This window comes from Carassius gibelio, chromosome A24 (genome assembly GCF_023724105.1).
Source record: "Carassius gibelio isolate Cgi1373 ecotype wild population from Czech Republic chromosome A24, carGib1.2-hapl.c, whole genome shotgun sequence".
NCBI lineage: Eukaryota > Metazoa > Chordata > Actinopteri > Cypriniformes > Cyprinidae > Carassius > Carassius gibelio.
Window position 1 is genome coordinate 7,638,605 of NC_068394.1, and position 21,766 is coordinate 7,660,370.

Sequence of the window (21,766 nt, forward strand, 5' to 3'; positions counted from 1 at the left end):
CTGTGTTGATATATTTCAAAATCTATTGCTGTGATGGCAAAGCTAAATTTCAGCATTCATTACTTAAGTCTTCAGTGTCACATGATCCTTAAGAAAACAATCTAAAATGGTTATTTGTTAGGCATTTTAATTTGGATACCTCATTTTAGATTAAATACAAGGCAGCACAGTATCCTCCCCATAGAAAGCAATCCCAGAATGCATTGGTAATGTATATGAAATACTGGAATTTTACCCTGCTTTACATAGTTTGTGTTCACCTTTGAAAGCAAAAATTGTCCATATGAATACAAATATCAAATTTATTTCATCCACTTCTGAAAAGCATTTGGTTTAATCTGATTTCAAATTGATAATTTTACCCTATATTTGAATTTGTTATGCTAGGCTAATTAGAGTTTATTACTGTTAGCTTAGCAACATGCTAACATCAAACTATTGAAATCAATTCAAAGTCAAATCTCCTGCTGTTTGTGTGACGCTGCTTTATGTCGATCTACAGCATTTCAAATTGGTCACTTATTGATGTAAGAAGAAGACAGCCGTCTGGGGAGGGATGAATTGGAAACAGAGCTGACATGTTTGCAAAAACAAGGTACACCACCATTCCTCAGTAAACCCAGTTTATCATGGTGATCGCAGTGGGGATTCAGTGCAGATAAAAACTAGCACTGTTGTGTCTGATCACTCTATCCTCGAACTATCTAGAGACAAACATCCTGTCTTTCAACCCCAAATAATTTTTTGGACTTTCACATGAGCATTTCACAAAGGTTTAGACTACAGCAGAAGACAATGAACACCCACGATGACTTCTTACATGCTAGCCTCTTAACCTGAGAGGACAACTGATATAATACAGTTTGTGAGTAAGTGAGTGTATGTGCTCTTCATCAGTGTTTGTGGAGTGATGTTGTGATAATATCTCTGGGCAGAGCAGTACATGTCCTCCGGCAAGGTAGTAGTGGGCCAGTCAGAGATCAGGCTGATAAATTTAACCTTGCTCCATCCTGGATTCACATCGGGAGAAGGCGGACGAGAGCTGTGTAACAGCAGTTTGATTAAAATAACCACAGGTAACCATAAACCAGGTCAAAGCAGAATCAAACTGTGTGCATGTAAAAGAGATCATCGTGACAACTTGTCCTAGCCGTCTCATAGATATAGCTTTTATATAGACATCTTCAATAAACCACGCTGTCATTAGCCTCTTTCATTTAAATAAATAATTCAAATCACTTTTGTCTGAAATTTGAGGTTTATAAATTGAGTGTAATATCCTGAGAAGTAGTAGAAAGCAGCGCCTTCATTTCAATTAGTGGTTAGGCATCATGTGAAGGCTGATATTTCCTCTGTTGTTCTGCTCATCATGTCACTCCCTCTCTTCATTACTCCTTCTCTTTCTCTGTTAGGCTCTTGGTTTTGTAGAGCCATAATCCCTTGACATTTGATGTTCTAACGTTTACTGTTTGAAGATCTCTGTGCCTTGCTGCTCGATCTCTTCCAAGCAAAGACAAGATCCTTCATCCCGCCTTTGTACAATTGCAGGGCACAAAACAGCTTCTTCTACATAATCAGCTGTAGTTACTATCAATCTTTTGACACATGTGAACTTTCAGGAGCTCAGAATAATTACTACAGTACATAAATTAGAGTCCGGCCTATTTTATTATGCATTATAGTATTTATATACTGTATTTAGGTCATATTTATTTCATTTATACATATCCTGACCCAATTATAAGACATAGAAAAAAATAATGTACTTACTGTGTTTTGTTTTTTAGGATAAATATCTGAACATTGTTAAACCAAGATGCATTTACTTGAGAAGCAAAATAGTTAAAGATTAAGATTTGATTTTTGGTTAATATATCCCAAATTATTATTTTTTTTCTCACACTGCATTGGTAAATTGGTTGTTAAAATTCTTGTTTTAAGCATAAATCTCATTAAAATGACTTAATTAATAATTGGTGGGGGGGCAGTTTGCTAATTGGATAAGAAAAATATTTTTTTTCATATTCTCTGAAAACAAGTCTGAATAACTCTCCCAAGCAGATGTCTTAATCTGGGATGTTATATATTTTACTGAAAAAAAAATTTGATTAAGAAAATATTTCTGTAATATTCACATATTCTATCTTTACAGTCATCAGTTGGGTTTCATATCAAAGCTATATATTCACAGCATGTCAAATGTTTATGAATAGACATGTAATACAGAACATTATAATTATAAATATAATAATGTAGTATCTTCTTATTAAAATACTGATTCCCTCATTATGTTTAGTGATAAAAAATTTTTTTTGACATTTTTCTTTTGGAGTTTATGGTGAAATACACTACATTTGAATATTATAAAATCAAATAAAATAGGATTTAAAATTTACTTACATTTAAATTGTGAATTATTAATTGTGCCTTACTATTTCTCTTCTCAATAATTCGAGTTACGTATGTATTTGCACAAATGAATGAACTTGCCCTGCAACAGGAATGATGTCAGATTGTGTGGCTTGTTGAGAAGAGATGTGCTATTACTTTTCAATCAATCAATCAATCAATCAAACAATCTCAATATGAGGGTTTTACAAATTTTTGCTTGCCTTTACAGAACACAATATCATTTGTAACTCGAGACTGGACTCTTTTCCCCCAAATATCTGTCATATGCAAAACAATATCAAGGTCCACCTTAGTTATTCAAAAAGCAAAAGCAGTGGTTTGGATTTCAGGAACACTTGAGGAGCAGGTGAAATCACTTGAAGCTGTGGTGTAGCGCTTCATAAGGTTAAAAAAAGACAACTCTCTGGAAGAAATTAGCTTGGAGAACTGAGCTAATCAGACAGCTACAACCAGGTGTCACTTTATCACGACTGCACAGAAGAAAGTGTGGGATTTGATGGAGATCCATGTGCTAGTTCTTAGAAGTAGATCTTCTTATTTAACTCACATCATTTGAAAAGCAAGTGGAACCTGGTCAAAAAAGCCACCTGTGGTCCCATCAGTATATGACACATCTGCCGACTAGATTAGGTCTTCGAAATGAGGACATCATATATATCCCATGATATGAAACCTATATGTTTTCATTTCCGATTTATTGTGCCACGATAGGTTTATCATTCACTTCTATTTTGTCAAATGTTCTCTGGAAAACTCTGAAAATACAGTTTGTTTGGACTGAAACAACCAATCACTTCATCTAAATCTAAATCTTAAATACTCATCACATTAATTTGTAAATCAAACAATGGGGTCATATGTGTGAGATGGACCCCTGTGTCATCACAGCTGTAATTTAAAGCAGTGATCCCCTGTTTCTGTCTTAATTTGTAATCACTCAGGGGGGTGTATGCCGTACTTAGTTCAAATGAGGCTATTTGAATATGAATAACACAAGGTGTGGTGCATTATGATAATAGCTTTCAATTAAGCACAGATATCTACATATACTCCTTAAAGAAGCTGGAGTGCAATATTAGCCTAACAACACTTTGTACAATAGGAAGTGCTGGTTCTCATAACAACATGATATGATCATTTGCGATTTAATTATATCATTTTATTTGTATTTGAATCTGTTGTCATTAATGTAAATGGATTGTCTTGTTTTTCAAGCCCTCCTGATTTTAAAATTGCGTTGTGGCTGTCAATTGTGCAAGTCAATTTTCCAATAGTCACAAAACCATTTTGCTTTCCCCATCGCCTGGTGAAATTGGTCCTTTTCAGGGTGTCTTTTCACATTTTCTGTGAATAGAGTATTGATCAGTACTACAGAGTAATGGCTTAAAATAACCTTTGATAAGTGCCAGAAATTACCAGAGAAGAAATTAAACCCAGAAATTTTGCAGTGCGCCTTCACTTTAAAATCTATGGTGGAAAGATATTTATATATATATAGTGTATATATATACATACAGTATATATGTTGTTGTGTAGTTATTTACTGTCCTGAAAAAGGTATTGTACATAAGAGATGTTTGCAGTCACATTTAGTCCATCTCCATCTTGTTTCAAAAGTATACACCCTTCAACTCTTGATACATTGTGTTTTCACCTTTTGTAATATTTCCCTCAGTTGTCATCAGTGTGAAAAGATGGATCTCAAAATCATACCGTCACTGCTGGAAAGGGTTCAAATATGCAAAAGATGCTGGAAAACCAAATAATTTGCTGAACCTGGAGGATTTTTCTAAAGAACATTAAGCAGTCTGTTCAGTACAAACAAGGAACTCCCAAAAAAAAGAAAGAAAAAAAAAAACTTTGTGGATCAACAGAATAAATTTGACTTCACTTCACTTATTCAAAGAATTACATTTTATTAATTTGAGTTCAAGATCTTAGCTCCATACCACATCAATTTATCAGTTTTATGAAAATTTAATTTTTGTATTAGGCTTTGACAATATAAAGATTCTGCAGTACACAAACTTGGTGTCAATCACAAAAGTAAGATCCTGAATTGCATTTTATGCAACTACAACAAAAACTTACTTTCACTTCCATCTGGTTTAAATAGCCAAATCTAACTAATTTTTCATCATTTTTCATGCTTGAATTAAGAAACAAAGTCTACAAGTTGTGCTATGTACTCATTCATCATGTTGAAACAAAAAACTTTTTCATTAAATGGCTTTTTTGCTTAGATGATGATGTTTAGACAATCAGTGCAGGTCCTGAATAATGTATTACTCATGATTGGGAGCGCTTGTGATTTGGAGAGGTCAGAACTGTAGACTTATACTGAAAAAAAAAGATTTATGGCAGCATAATGACATGGTTGCATGAATATTCATCAGAGAAAAATTAGAGTAGGCTATGATAATTCTAGGGTCCTTTGTTCTTACAATGTCTGAAAGCAGAAGAGCCTGTGTCGATCAGATATATTCCATAAACAGGTAAAGCTTCGAGTGTGCACTGAAAACGTCAAAGAGGATTTTTCTTCTTTATCTGCCTTTGTCTGCATATTTACCTAATTTTGATAAATTCAACATTTATGGCTGCCTAATTATCATAATTATACATGTTTCTATGGAAACCTACTTGTCCTTTATTTTTGCTTCATTAAGTTTTACCTTCAGGCAGATTTTAATTATTATGTTTTGATGTACAAGAGAATGTTACAATGGGGTTTTAAAAAGGCTAGATTAGACTGAAATTTTAGCAGTCTTTAAAGTGTGCCCTTCCAAGAGTTTGTTTCAGGATGAAGAGAGCATTTCAATGTATATGAGCAGCATTTGAATATCACTTTATACTGTTGGATGAACAAAACTGACCTCTTTCATTATAATGGACACATATTTTCATAAATGTACCCAGATGACATTACTTTAGATTTTTCTTGTCCTGTCTATCTTTGAATTCACTAACACAGCAAAGGAAGTTTTTTGCATTTCCTTTACAAACAAGAACTCTGGAAGAAATGTTTGGTGCCAATGAACTGCTCAGCTGGGGAAGACCTACTGCTTGCTATGCTTTTTTATAAGAAAGAAGATCTTATTTTAAGAAAGGCGTTATTTTAGTTTAGACATTAAGTACCAAATAGTTTGCAGTTTATCTGTGTGCACAGTTGAGTTGGGTTGGGTTGGGTTGGGTTGGGTTGGGTGTGTGTGTGTGTGTGTGTGTGAACCCACAGCCTTGCTTTGCAGGAAATAATGACAGTGGTGGTTTGTGAAAGTTTCTATCTGCCATGTTTCTGCATATTATAGATTTATAAAAGATTTGATAAATGTATCTATTTATTTATTTAGTGCTTTTTTTATTATTTACATCATGAATAATATGTGTTATATGCTGAAGTGGTCTCCAAAGACCCAAGAAGTAAGATGCTAGTCATAAACCAGGATAATCATATTTTATGCCTCGAGATAGGCCTGTCACTACTGCAGTAGTACGAGATCACTTAATTCCTGTGAGACACTCAGATAGGTCTAAACAGATTAGATAGCATCCATTCAGGACCATGCGATTAAATAATTAGAAGAATGTTAGTAGCCTAAATGGTGCAATAAAAACTATTGCACTACAAACCAATGTGTTTAGGATTACGTCAATACATTAAAATAATATGATTAGAAATACAGGTTTGCAATATCAAGCAACATAGCCAGCTGATTAGTAAAGTTAAAAATAACTGGAAGTGGATGGCACCGGAAGTCTCACACATACAAGTTACAAATGGCTGTGCCTACTCTTACATTAAAAATTAGGGGCATACAGCTTGAATGTCGGTGAAATATCAGCCCGCTGAATGCCTTGACTGACCAATTAGAATAGAATATTTCAGACAGCCGTGTAATAAGGAATAATACTAGTAAATCGGAGGCATTTTATCGTCATTTAAAGGTTGATGCAGTGCCTTTCAGTGTGCTGGCTTTTGAAAATAAGACCGAGAGAGATTTGACAAACACTATTAAACTTTGATAATGGAGTACAGTAGAACAGCTACAGCAGCTGTGTGGACAGATGTCCGAACCTGGGGAAAAAATGCACTGCTATCCATCAAAGCAACAAGCGAACATACACACAAACACACATACCATTTGCAGAGTTTTGCTATGTTTAAGTGAGTGTGTGTGTGAGTGAAATGCCTATAATAACCCTAGTAAGGGGGAGGGAGCTGTCCAACAGCAGGTGCTGAAAACCACAGATGCACATACAAATATTCCTGTCTACATCTGAAACACAGCCATATGCTCCTCACGTTTCAGAAATCATTCTCATAAATGTTTGCTAAATATCATAATGTAATGGAAATCACATGTATTTTAGAAACCCTGCCTCTTCTTTCCTCATCCCCAGACATGAGTGTATTGATGTGAGACAGAAGCAGAGAAACTGATATTCTCCTCCTGCTTCTTTCATGAATTTCACTCTCTATGCAGGGGTCAGGCCACTGCACTGAAACATAAGCCAGTCTATTTCGGGTTTCCCCAGTAGTGCTCTTTCCTTTCTGGCTGCATGTTTGCAAAGCATTTTCCTCTCTCACTTTCTCTACTCCCTCTTTATTTGTTATGTTTCTATCCATTTCCATCTTGAGTCAGGGAAATGGTGGTCGCATGTCATCCATTCTGCACTGTCCTCCTTATGACCTTGGAAATGAGGCACACACAGTGCTGTCACTGTATTTGGCACAAAGCTCCTGTGGCTCATTGGGGCCAAGGCCTCTGTGGGAATCCATCCAGTATGAAGGATACAGTGTCGGTTGCAAGAATTAACTGAGCATGGCGTGATCACGTGGAAGGCTAGGCCTTTGTCTCTGGGGAAAAAACAAGGGTGAGAATAGCAGTCTGGACCTCAAGAAAGTGCATCTCAAACACAAATGAGATGAGGTACAAGGGATTTTTGTCAACAGTGTGCTCAGATTGTTTAGTGTTGAATGTGTGTGTTGGTTGGATAAATTATTCCACTTTCTTGTTCACTGTCTTCTTCAGGTTAGTGTGTGTGTGTGTGTGTGTGTGTGTGTGTGTGTGTGTGTGTGTGTGTGTGTGTGTGTGTGTGTGTGTGTGTGTGTGTGTGTGTGTGTGTGTGTGTGTGTGTGTGTGTGTGTGAATATGGATTTACTTATAGTCAAATCAAATTTGTTCCTAGAAGAATATATATATACATATAAAAAATAACAATCAAATAATTATACTATAATAAATATGTCATATATAATGTAAATTTCTACAAATGTAATCATCTCCTTAGAGTTATTTAGTGTATTTTTAACTGAAGTAAAATATTGTTTTAAGAAAATGTACCCATCGTGGTGTAATAAATGTGTGTTTGTTTTTTCACCTAAACCAGCGTGTGGGAAAGCCTAGCCAGGTTAGAGAAAACAGCGCCATCACTTGGTACCAGAAAGAAATGCATCCAGCAAACCTCGAAATTTCTGACTCTAAAAGTAATCTCAGTCTCCAAATACACATCATTTTGAATTCAAACTGACAACAATCAGTGATTCTTCTGATAGTGTGTTTATTTGACTCACAAGGGGGGAAATGAAGGCTGTGTGTTACCTATTATCGTTATCAAAATTACTAGAAGTCCTCATTTAATTCTTATTAACATTTCACAAACACTCAGCCTATTTTCCTTTTTATTTTCTCTACCTGTTTATTGAATCCACCCACACACTCTGACACACAAATGAACCCATTAGAATGTTGGCATTAAAAGCATTAAAAGCTGTTTAATTCATAATGAAGTGCTTCATTGTAGAGCAATTCTTTTCACTCTAATGTTGCCACAACAATGCTGATGCTTCGGTGATATTTGTGGCAGGCTATTTCCATTATTACTTTGCACAAGTCATATAAAATGAACACATTAGTAAGACCTTATCAAATACATTTGGGGAACAATGTGATCCAGATGGCAACCTTGATATTGTTTGGTAATATAGGGCTAGTTTTTTTAGCCATTTTATGCAGATTTGAAGTCTACAAAATCAAAAAAAAAAAAAAAAAAAAAAGCGAAAAGCTGCAAGTTTGTAAGAAACAAATCCATCAAGGCATTATAACTTCTGGCCAAAATACCAGTCCATAATCCACAATAATGCTTCCTCCGGTGAAAAAAATCCTTTTTTGGTGTCATCTCACATCAAAATCCCCCATAATATATTTGTTTAGAGCTGTTTTTGCTAGTTAACAGTGCTTGATTTCTCTCCTGATTCAGATTAGTTACTTTTTTACAGGAGCAAACAGTATTATGGGTTGAGCACTCATATTTTGGTAAGAAACAACTGTTTGATTTTAAAAAACTTCTTGGTGGATTTGTTTCTTGCAAACACTTTGTGGATTATTGTGATGTTTTTATCTGCTGTTTGGACTCTTATTCTGACAGCACCTATTCACTGAAGAGCAAATGTACTCATTGGTGAGCAAACAATGTAATGCTGAATTTTTCCAAATCTATTATAATGACGAAACAAGCTCATTTTACATTTTAAGCAGTACGTTTAATAATTAACATGTTCAACGGACAATCAGTTTCTACACACAGAGAGACCTCAACGGTCCTGTATTTAGAAGCACAAATATGATTCACACAAATGCACACAAGCAGTCATATCTCAGAATCAATAACAGCCCTGCAAAGAGTGTGATATGGCTGTGTGGTAGTTGCTAGTGTAAATTTAGGTTCACACACTCTCAGTGTTTATGTTCATTCTACTAATTTTTAAAAGCTACTGACTGTGATTTACCTTACACTACATAATTGAAAATCAATAGAGCTCACTTGAGATTGCTGTCTTTCAGGAACTCTGCTAATGAATTGATCCATTTTTCCTCTACACATTTTGTTCTCAGCTGAAAGAGCAACCAACCTCTTGCATTCATATCCATATGTCTTGAGCTGTCAATCAAACCGCCAGACTCCTGACATTACATATTAATTTCGACACAAACCATCACCACATCTAACATGATTGCAACATGACTTGTTTAGCGCTGCTATCACAAATCGAGGGCAGGTGGAATTTGTTTCTGACACACATGGGTGTTTCTGAGTCCTGCTAATCTGTCCGCTGGCAGAAGGAGGTGGAATCCATTGTGCATCTCTGTTATCTGCTGCAATGCTGAAACAATCCAGCCTGCTTCAACAAGACGTGGCGAGCACACATGACTGGGCAGATCAATAGTGCTGGCATGGGATGCTTATTGATTGTAGAATAATCACTGGAGAAATGGTTGCCTCAAAAATTCACAAGCAAGGCTTAGAGAGAGATTCTGTGCAATGTATATCACATCTGAACCAAGATATTGGCTGTGTTAGAATGACTATCAAATACCAATGTAATGGATACTGTCTTATATCTTAAAAAATTGGTTGGGAAAAAATAGGTATCATGTCTCAAATACTATATGTTACTTTTTTGTCATATGACTTCATTATGTGCACATTTAAAGTCAGCATGAATTGCTGTTTACAACCCAAATTGTTTTATTAATTAATTAAGTGAAACAGAATTTTCAATGAAGCAAACTGATTTATCCCACTGAAACTGACACAATATTTTTTAAATGACTGCTCATATTCTGCAAGGATGCATTCAACTGAACTACTGTAGTCAATTGTAGTAAGTAAATTGTCAAAGGGATAGGTCACCCCAAAATTAAAATCCTTTCAATGATTACTCACCCTCATGTCGTTCCAAACCCTTAAGACCTTTTCAGATCATTTTCAGATCACAAATTAAGTTAATTTTGATTAAATCTGAGAGTTTTCTGACCCACCATAGACAAGAAGGCAACTGAACATTGTTAAAATAGTCCATGTGGTATCAGTGGTTCAGCTGTAATTTTATGAATCTACAGAAATTATTTTTGTGCGCAAAGAAAACAAAAATGTATTCCCTTCCATGTAAGTGGAGAAGAAGACATGTTTGTTTTCCTTGCACACAAAAAGTATTCTCGAAGCTTCATAACATTACGGTTGAATCACTGATGTCCCATGGACTACACTCCTAAAGTGCCCCTATTATGGGCAATGAAAGGTTCATATTTTGGTTTTGGGAGTCCCCCACAACAGGTTGACATGCATGCAAGGTAAAAATAAAACTTTTATTGTTGTAAAATATGCATTTATCCTTCCCTGTTTTGCTCAATGACTACCAAATGATTCATTTAACAATTCATTTTTCCAAACCCCTGCTTTGCATGACGCTTAACTGTGGTGATTCTGAACTCTGTCATGATTGCTACTGCGTGTAGTGCAAAGAATTGATCGGTCACAACTTACTGTATATAACGTCTGTCTTTTCTTAATTTAAACATCTGTCATTTTCTTAATTTAAAAAAAATTATTATACACTTTTTGCTCATCTTGTTTAGCTCTGTGAGGCGCATGCATAATCTGTGTACAACGGTTCAAGACTTTTCTCTTCCAACTTCAAGATCATCCTACATCTTTGTTTACAATATTTTTTTTTTTTTTTTTTTTGAAAGAGTGTTTGACCATCCTTGCATTTTAACTTTGTAAACACTGGGTTGGTGTTTCTGCAGTGATGTAGGATGATTTTGAAGTTGAAGAAAATCAGTTGGGAGTTTTTCGAAGTACCCTAAACGGATTTCCCCTCACAGTGCAGAGCAGGAATCCGCCACAGTGTTTGAAGGAGGAGAGGTTCAAGTTTTCCCGGGTCTGCGCCTTAATGCGCTGTGGGAACAAAGGTGCTTCTAAAGGTTCTTCACAGCGATGCCATAGAAGAACCATTTTTGGATCCACAAAGAACCATTCAATCAAAGGTTCTTTAAAGAACCATCTCTTTCTTACCTTTTTATAATCTGAAGAACCTTCTTTCACCACAAAGAAAGATTCTTCTATGGCATCATGAAGCACCTTTAATTTTAAGAGTGCATTTCAGCTATTTCCTAACTACCTTTCTTGGCCTTGAACGTGTCAGCTGCATTACTATCTATGCAGGGTCAAAAATATTAATACAAGAAATGTGAATGAACTAATTCACTGGAAGTAACATAGTTTATTCAGATTGTTACAGTGGAATTTTAGAACATATCTAAATCAGAGGTTCAATAATGGCATTAGCTGTATTGTAAATAATTATAATGTAACTAAATTTAAATTGTTTGTAATTTAGAAGTCAATTCATGAGAAATACTGTCCAACTAGATATACTGAGATGCTTTTATGTTTGTTTCTGCATAAACGGCAAGACTCCGACAGAAGGAGAGCAGCTCTCACCTGCCTCTAATCCTGACTCTGCATGCTGGGAGTGTGTGAACGGCAACTGACTGAAAGAGCTGTGCCATCTCTGAAGGTCAGCACCGGGGGAGGCCTTTATCTCCGTCTTTTTCCCTTATCTCTTAATCACAGCCATTACCACACAAATGCTGTTTGTTTGTTTGTTTTGGGCTGTCGTATTACAGTGTTTGTTTCTTTCTGTGTGGCCCTCACAGCAGGAGCTGAGACTGTGGCACACATTCTGTGGCAGTGGTTGGGTTTAATAGGTTGCTGGTAACCAGCAACCTATTACAAACACACACACATAAGATAACCTGCAGTTTTGCACTCTTAGAAATACAATCAAAAATGTTAAAAGATATATATATAAAGCACAGATATAAATACACATGTGCTAATTGGGCTATTTAGTTTGGGTTTTGGTGTTTGGTGACCTCCTTTTACATGGCAGGTCTCCTCTCTCTGACCCATGTTATTACACAGCAAATTGGCTGTATGAAGTGAATGAAAGAGGGCAGCTCTATGAAGATGGTTAATCTGGTGAGTTCCTCTCATTTTTGACAGGGTTTTGACATCTACACTGTACAATTTCCACGTAAAACTATCAGGAAACACCACCAGCATGCTTAGAGAAATATAGAGTCTAGGCTGTCATTCCCACCACCTCTTTCTTGCTTGCTACTTTTGCTAATTCTTCTATCCCATTGTGAATAAGAGGAGAAATGGTTCAGAGAGTGGTTACTGCAATCTCTGAGTGATCTAAATGGGGATTTACTATAGATATACTATATAAAACAAATTATACAGCATTAGTGGTAGGGTTTTTCTCTGCAAAGTAAAAAAGGTTACAGCTGAAAAGTGAAAAGTCTCTACCAGTGAAAGAACTCATTATTTTGCTCTGCCAATTCATTCAAAACACTGATCCAATTAGAAATGAATCTTTACAAGTGAGCAATTTAAACATTCACTCAACTGATTTGTTCAAAACACTAATTCATTCAGGACAAAACAAATGACAAATGTCTTTATAAAGAGTCCTTGAGTCTCTCAACCAACTGATTTGTTAAAAAAAAAATTAATTCATTCAGGAATTAAATATACAACTGTTTTTATGAGTTTCACTGAATCATTTACATGACCGATCTATTCAAAAACACTCTGGCTGCATCTTTACATGCATAGTAGCCTATATGCTGAGATTACATTCATGCTATCCACATTCATAGAACAATATTACAACATTACATATAACAATATTACATTTTTAAATGGTTTCAAAGTTCTTATTCAAAAGCAGTACAAACTCAGATTTTTAGATGCAGCTGCTGTTTGTATAAGTGAGTCTCCAACTCCAAGAAAAAAAGTATTATTTATATTTCATGTCATAATATTTACTTGTTTACAGTGTCTCAAAATCCAAAATCCTTTTTTTCCTGGTTTAAATTAGAATGACAGATTTACAGTGTGGGACTTCCTTGTATCCTTCCATCATTTTCTCTCCCATGTCTCTCTGTCTCTCCATCATTCCATCTTGCTTGTTATCTCACCTGCATATATTCTCTGAAAATGTCCATACATGTCAACCAAACAGTGAGAGGAGAGACAAAGCCACTGAATTAATTGCCCATCATTTACAGCAGATGGCTGCTGACAATATCCAAATAAATAGTAGTGTGTGTTTTTTGTGTGCATGGACTATTAGGGCATAAGTGTGTGTGTGTGTGTGTGTGTGTGTGTGTGTGTGTGTGTGTGTGTGTGTGTGTGTGTGTGTGTGTGTGTGTGTGTGTGTGTGTGTGTGAGTGTGTGTGAGTGTGTGTGTTATATGCTCCAGAGGAGGAGATTTGTTTCTATGGTTTTATTTTTCTTGATTGATAGTTAAAATGAATATAAACTGATAACAGCTGCAATTAGTGGTTGTAATTTTCAGCAATTTTTTTCTAACCTCGCTTATGCTTATTTTTAAATATTTGAACAGGTAAAACATGATCACTGGTTATGAAATAGCATGCTTCTTTGTTTTTAAATCTTGTACTGTAGGAACACCCAAAAAAATAAATTGCCATCATTTACTCCCTATCATGTCATTCTATATCCACACATTATTTCCAGACAATGAAAGTGAATAGGGGTGTAAAGCAAGGTTTCTAGTTTTTCTACAAAAGCTCTCATACATTATGCTTCCAGAATACCTAGATTTTTCAGATTAAATACTTTTATGGTGCTTTTTCATACTTTTTCGAGCTTGCAGGTTCTAGTACCCATTAGCTTTCATTTTTCTCATTATCAGCTTGGACATTTTTCTAAAAAAATGTATTGTGTGGAATACAAAAGGACAAAGTAATTTTTTATGTTTATTTGACAATAATGCTCTTAATAGTTATATAAAGTAATGCCCTTGGCTGTCTGCCTTCCAAATCAAGCACTCTTCATAAAGAGCATGTGCTTTGTTGGTAATTTAAGATGGGTGGGTTTAATACTTAACACGAATTGAAAAAGGGCCTGGATCAATGGACCAGGCAGAAGCTCAGTCCACAGAGCATGATCTATGTTCCAGTGGACAGCTCCCCCCAGCTCACAGGAAGCTGTGAAACCACAACCATGCAGAATCTTCCTATTACTGGATCGATACAGCCTCTGTAAAAACTCACCCTCTTACTCTCTTACGTGGTTATAAATCAGGACTATAGTGCTTCCACAACAGACTGAGAGTGTGTGAATGTAAATATGAGGGTAGCTCCTTGGATATTAATAGTTGTATTCCCACAGTGGTAATCCAAAATCCTTTGAATGGCTTTTGGACGAATTATATATTGGGCATTAGTGCCCAGTCAGAGAAGAATATATTCTTTGAGGACAATTTTATTGCTCAGAGGTTGCTCTTTCATAGCTCAGGAGATTTAATGGAGCTCTCAGTTATTCTTCAGTGAAGTACTTTGTCTCAGTTTCTTTAATTTTATTATTATTTCTTATGAGAAATTTGAAAAAATTTGAAATTTGATTTGATTCTAAAGGACTAGGTATTATAAATACTAAAGGTAAATGCCTTTATGAAACAAAAATATATTGCAGTATATTGAAAAATATCATGTAATATATTAGGCATATATTCTTATATATATAATTTTTTTTCCAATATATTGCAATATATTGAAAGCGGCAATCATTTGTATATTTTGCAATATATTATATAATATATGTATCATCAATATATTATTAAATGTATTCAAATATATAAAATATTAGAAAATAAAAAGGGAAAATAATATATTACAATATATCACAATATATTTTAAGAAATATATTGGTAAATATATTTTCCTTTCATAAGGGTGACTCGAATTCATATTGAAATCTATGTATATATTTATAGTGGGTATAGAAAATGATCACCCACCTTTAAAATCACATTCTGCTGCTCCAATGCAGCTCACCATCGAAATAACCTACAGTAAAGGATGGAGGCGGTAATATCCTGTTATGGGGTGTTTCTCTGCAGCAGGCACTGGAGCACTTGTCGGGATAGAAAGATAAATGGATGGGGCAAAATATATATGCTGGTTCTCAAAGGGTCCTTACCTGATTAATTACCCTTAATGAGCCAAAAAGCAGATGTGGTCTTGAAGTACATCAAGTCTTGTATGAAAACATGAAGTGAACAGTCTGTTAAAACATGTCCCTCTCTCATTCTGCATATTTTGATTAGATTAAATATTTGCTATTAAGTGTTATTGGAGCCAGATGGAGTCTTGTTCATTTTACAGTAATTAGGATAAGACGAATCACTAATGAAACACACACACACTGTGTGGTGCTGCTGCATCCCTTCATCTGTTCACACACACGAGGCAATTTGATCACTGCAATGTTCAATGTCTGGAGAAAATGACACTCTGCTTCCATTCAATTTTAACAGTGCTGTTGGACTTGCATTTGGTGCTCACTATTAATGTGGTTTACTGATTTTAATTAGCAGGTTTTTCTTTTTACATTTCTCTCTATAAGGAGGATATACCAGTCACATTACTATTCAAGAAAATAGTGTTGCTTGAAATCAATGATACACCTCTAGTGATCGAGTTGGTGCATCACAGCTGGTCTTCAAGAGCAGAAACACAGTGCTCAGTAACTGGCTTCAAAGCGAGGAGGACCTCTATTGGTCAAGATCCAGCACTTAAGTATACCGGCAGAAGGAGGAATAAACTGGCACTTGTCTCACAATGATCATTTGAAATTCTAATTCTGAGTGATGATAAAAAAAATAATTGATGATAAAAAAATAAATACAAATAAAAATCTGATTTGTCAGTGTTTAGCTTTTTAGAGGGATGGTTCACCCAAAAATGAAAATTACCCCATGATTACCCCACTCAAGCCATTCTTTATGATGGATGGATGCATGCACTTTTTGGGCTTCAAAATGTCAACCAACATTCACTGCCATTGTAAAGCTTGAAAGAGCCTGGACAAATTTTAATATAACTCTGATTGTATTTCCCTGAAAGAACAAAGTCATATGCATCTAGGATGGCTTGAGGGTGAGTAAATCATGGGGTTAATTTTCTTTTTTGGATGAACTATACCTAACACTTTTCTAGAAAAGTTAACAGAATGTTAATTCAATTATCTTGTCTTTACTAATGTTCTCAAAACATTACAACAAAAACTGTATTTATACATAGCTCATTGGAAGGTTTATAAACATTTAAAATAAAAACTGAAAGTTTTGACTGTTCTGAGGATATTCATTTTCTTAACTTAATGGGAATGTTAGCAAGATATTTTTAGAACATATTTTTATTAGCTGGGTTAAAAGGCCTTGATCCTTCCGCATTGGTGAGCTAGCCAATTAGCTTATTAATTTATAAGCAGACATGCTAATAAAACCATGCAGCATAGCATCTTTAAAAACATACTCCAGTCAGTTACACAGCTTGCATCTGCTTTGCTCATTAACTGCCTGTGAAACCCCTCACTCTCTCTTTTCATACCCTCCACCACCTCATACCCATCACTTGCATCACTTTCTGCCTCCTAGCGGTGTGTGTAGCTCTTTGATCCTTCCCGATCGGAGGATAAACACGGGTCCCATCCTGAAGCAGAAAGCCATTATATGTACTCCATGTTTGCAGCCGCCCGTCATGTATTGCGAGGCTCAGATCCCAATGAATCAAAGGTGTCTGTTTTATCTCCAGCTCAGGCATGAATATTTATGGATCCTGTGCCGACTGGCCTCCTCTGTGATGTATTTGTTCATCCAATACAAAACACAAGGACCAACCACACCCCTTCTGTGTTCTAGCTTATTTTTGAGAAAGTGAAATGCACTTTTCGGTGCAAATAAAAAGCACATGCTCCGCAATTTGGAAAAGATGGTTATATAACACTCTGTGGCTTCTACACATGTGTTAGTATTAAGGACAGAACAACTGCCTCATTTCTTCACATGATATGACCTTCTTTGTCTTTGTGACAATCTTCCCACAGCATATATTCATATACACAGCTGATGAGCTCTATGTCAATTCATATCTGACAGACTGTCATTCATCTGTGCAATATACAACCTCAGCACAGTCATGAGAACTAAAGCGGTTGAACTAATTTACACATACAGAGTGTTTGCACCTACGTGGCGGTTTGGTCAGTTACCCGTATGCATGGTCATAGTGGAGATACTCGGATGTAAACAACAGCATGGATGCAAAACTATAATACTGAAGACGTTGTACTAATTTATGATGTCTAAACCATGAAAAAAACCTTTTGGAAGCTGCTAAATCGTATAAAAAAATACATTTAAAGTCACATGATCATTCTTTAATGGACTATAACCTCCAAGAAACACCTCATACATGGTCGATTTCATAGTATAAGGGGCTTTCCTTGCCTTTCAGGCTTGGATAACCCCCACATTGTTCTCCGTTCAGCTTTGATTCTATTAAAAATTATGGCTAGTGTGATTGGTTGCAATATAGTAAACCTACCAACATCTATCACCATGACTTATTGCGAAAGGGAAAAAAATTATGTTTTAGTCTCATAACATTGGTTAACAGAACATCGTAATTTCGCAATAGTTTTTTATCGACATTTATAAAATATCGCAAAAGTTTTGTGCAAATCTGTTTTTAAAACTTAACTAGTGAACTACTTCATTTTTTTTGCCCAACCCCATACACAGGTTCCATTCAGTTAAGTGCCGCCAATATGGCCGACTTCTGGATTGATGACATGTCTAAAAAAACAACCCTATACATACACTATCCCTGTTAAATATTCCAGTAAATTAGGCCTACATATATTTTGTCTGGTGGGATTTCTGAAGGAGTCTTTTATAAATCTGTTCTATTTAGTGAATCAAACACACAAAGCACAACCTGTGCAATAGGCTATGATTCTTGAATGACTCTAATGAGTCTCATTTGCAGTTTAATGAGTTAAAAATTTGAAGCTCGATTACAACTGTGCTGCTGAGAGGTTGTCTAAGGATTCATCTCAGCAAAATAGAACCTCAGCACGGTTAACTAACTTACCCAACTAGTTACACTAGTCTAATTAAAGAACTAGTTCTTTTTAGTGGATCAAAACATACAGCACAACCAGTGTAGTTGGATTGTTCAGGTTTTTTTATTATTTAATTTTGTCACACTTGAACATGGATAACACACACAAGAAAAGAGTGGGTTTGCGGACTTCATGTTAATGTAATAAATAAAAAATAAATAAATAGAAATTTAAAAAGTAACAAATCCTTCCCTATCAGGTCAATTTAACCCCCCATTGGGAAGATTGGAATGTCTGGAAAAAAAATGTTTTGAAGACACAATCCAAAAAAGATTTATACCCAAACAAAGGGCTGAGAATACAGAATATTCCCAAGGCAGAAAACACTCTCATACATAAATTACTCTGTGATAAATCCTATTACGGTGAAATTTGGGAAGTGACCCTGTGTGGTTCTTTTATCGGCAGCCACTGTTGAGACGTGGCACTTAACACAAATTTTGCTGTTATGAGGTTCTAAGAACTTTGAGGTTTTTTCTTTCCCAGTCACTTTTGGGTTTATTTGGTACATTGTTTGTTTGTCCTGGATCTGTCATTCATGTGTTATGTGACAGATTAGAGAATAAAACCAAAAGAGACTAGAGTACGGTAATCACCAGCACCATCCACTCTGTGGAATAAGACCCAGTTCTGTCACGCTTTTCCTCAGAAAAGATTATGAGGACTGTAGATACTGCTAGAATAAGATCCAACATTCAGGTCCAGACAGAAGAGCAGTCGGTAATTCTATCCCTGAAGAATGGATAGGAGACATGCACACCTTAGGTTAGAGATTTGAACAAACACTAAACCGTAAGTATTAAACTATCACATTGTCTGGATCATTCTCACATCCTCATAGCAATCAAGGCTGTTTGTTTGCTGGGCTTCATAACCCAGACCTGTCATAATCCAGTGTGGCAAAGTTGCAGTTCAGCTATACTTTGTCTGCCTCGATCCAGGTATGGAGCTTTAGGACATGCAAATGGTTCTATGGTATAACGGAGAACTTCGGAACTCCGGCGGACAGAAGGAAGAGGGCCAGGGGAGGGGTGACAACAGTTGTAATCGGATCATTGGCTAAAACAAGCTGAGTCGATGGGATCAAAAGAAACTGCACATGCAGCAAAGAGCATTTAATGGCCTTTAATCTCCATTAGGTCTTAGAGGGGATGTTAGAGAAGAGGAGGTTCAAGCTCCTCAAAGAGTCTGTTTTGTGAGGATTCTTTCTTCTTTTTAAATTTCAGGATGATTCTGGTGTTGTCTACAGAGTAGATTTGTTATTTCATTATTTTGTTATATTTCACACTATTACTGTTTTACTGTCAATTTGAAATTTTAAAATATTTATAAATCACCTTTTTTTAGCCCTATTATATCATTTTATATATATATATATATATATATATATATATATATATATATATACAGTCTTGTTCAAAATAATGGCAGTACAATGTGACTAACCAGAATAATCAAGGTTTTTAGTATATTTTTTATTGCTACGTGGCAAACAAGTTACCAGTAGGTTCAGTAGATTGTCAGAAAACAAACAAGACCCAGCATTCATGATATGCACGCTCTTAAGGCTGTGCAATTGGGCAATTAGTTGAAAGGGGTGTGTTCAAAAAAATAGCAGTGTCTACCTTTGACTGTACAAACTCAAAACTATTTTGTACAAACATTTTTTTTTCTGGGATTTAGCAATCCTGTGAATCACTAAACTAATATTTAGTTGTATGACCACAGTTTTTTAAAACTGCTTGACATCTGTGTGGCATGGAGTCAACCAACTTGTGGCACCTCTCAGCTGTTATTCCACTCCATGATTCTTTAACAACATTCCACAATTCATTCACATTTCTTGGTTTTGCTTCTGAAACAGCATTTTTGATATCACCCCACAAGTTCTCAATTGGATTAAGGTCTGGAGATTGGGCTGGCCACTCCATAACATTAATTTTGTTGGTTTGGAACCAAGACTTTACCCGTTTACTAGTGTGTTTTGGGTCATTGTCTTGTTGAAACAACCATTTCAAGGGCATGTCCTCTTCAGCATAGGGCAACATGACCTCTTCAAGTATTTTAACATATGCAAACTGATCCATGATCCCTGGTATGCGATAAATAGGCCCAACACCATAGTAGGAGAAACATGCCCATATCATGATGCTTGCACCTCCATGCTTCACTGTCTTCACTGTGTACTGTGGCTTGAATTCAGAGTTTGGGGGTCGTCTCACAAACTGCCTGTGGCCCTTGGACCCAGAAAGAACAATTTTACTCTCATCAGTCCACAAAATGTTTCTCCATTTCTCTTTAGGCCAGTTGATGTGTTCTTTGGCAAATTGTAACCTATTCTGCACATGCCTTTTTTTTAACAGAGGGACTTTGCAGGGGATTCTTGAAAAGAGATTAGCTTCACACAGACGTCTTCTAACTGTCACAGTACTTACAGGTAACTCCAGACTGTCTTTGATCATCCTGGAGGTGATCATTGGCTGAGCCTTTGCCATTCTGGTTATTCTTCTATCCATTTTGATGGTTGTCTTCCGTTTTCTTCCACGTCTCTCTGGTTTTGCTCTCCATTTTAAGGCATTGGAGATCATTTTAGCTGAACAGCCTATCATTTTTTGCACCTCTTTATAGGTTTTCCCCTCTCTAATCAACTTTTTAATCAAAGTATGCTGTTCTTCTGAACAATGTCTTGAACGACCCATTTTCCTCAGCTTTCAAATGCATGTTCATCAAGTGTTGGCTTCATCCTTAAATAGGGGCCACCTGATTCACACCTGTTTCTTCACAAAATTGATGACCTCAGTGATTGAATGCCACACTGCTATTTTTTTGAACACACCCCTTTCAACTAATTCAACTAATTGCCCAATTGCACAGCCTTAAGAGCGTGCATATCATGAATGCTGGGTCTCATTTGTTTTCTGAGAATCTACTGAACCTACTGGTAACTTGTTTGCCACGTAGCAATAAAAAAATATACGAAAAACCTTGATTATTCTGGTTAGTCACATTGTACTGCTATTATTTTGAACAAGACTGTATATATTATGTATATATATTTTTTTACTGATGTAGAAAACAGTAACCTGTGGAGAGAAATCTCTGCAAATGTCACCGTGCATTTAAATGAAATGCTTTTAAGATAACACTAAACATCATTAACCGTTTTTTGGCAAAGCCTTATCAGAGGGATAAGTAAAATAACTTTTCATCAGGCACCCGTCCTTATAAAGCCTCAACCTAACCTTGCTCTCAGCCATTTCTCGGCAGTTAAAATATGACAGTTGCTTCAAAGAGAGCAGAATCAAAGGCCTTTGACTGTGTCTCTCATCTCTTCCTAATTGGCTATTCCGAGCCTTCGAAAGGAAGATTTGGAGAATAACAGAGCACCATTCAGCTGCATCAAAATGAATCAGCTTCTTCCAATAATAAAAAAAAAAAAGATTAAAATTACTCACTCAACTTTTTGCAATTCTAAAGTCTTTGCAGCTTTACCCTTTAAGATGGA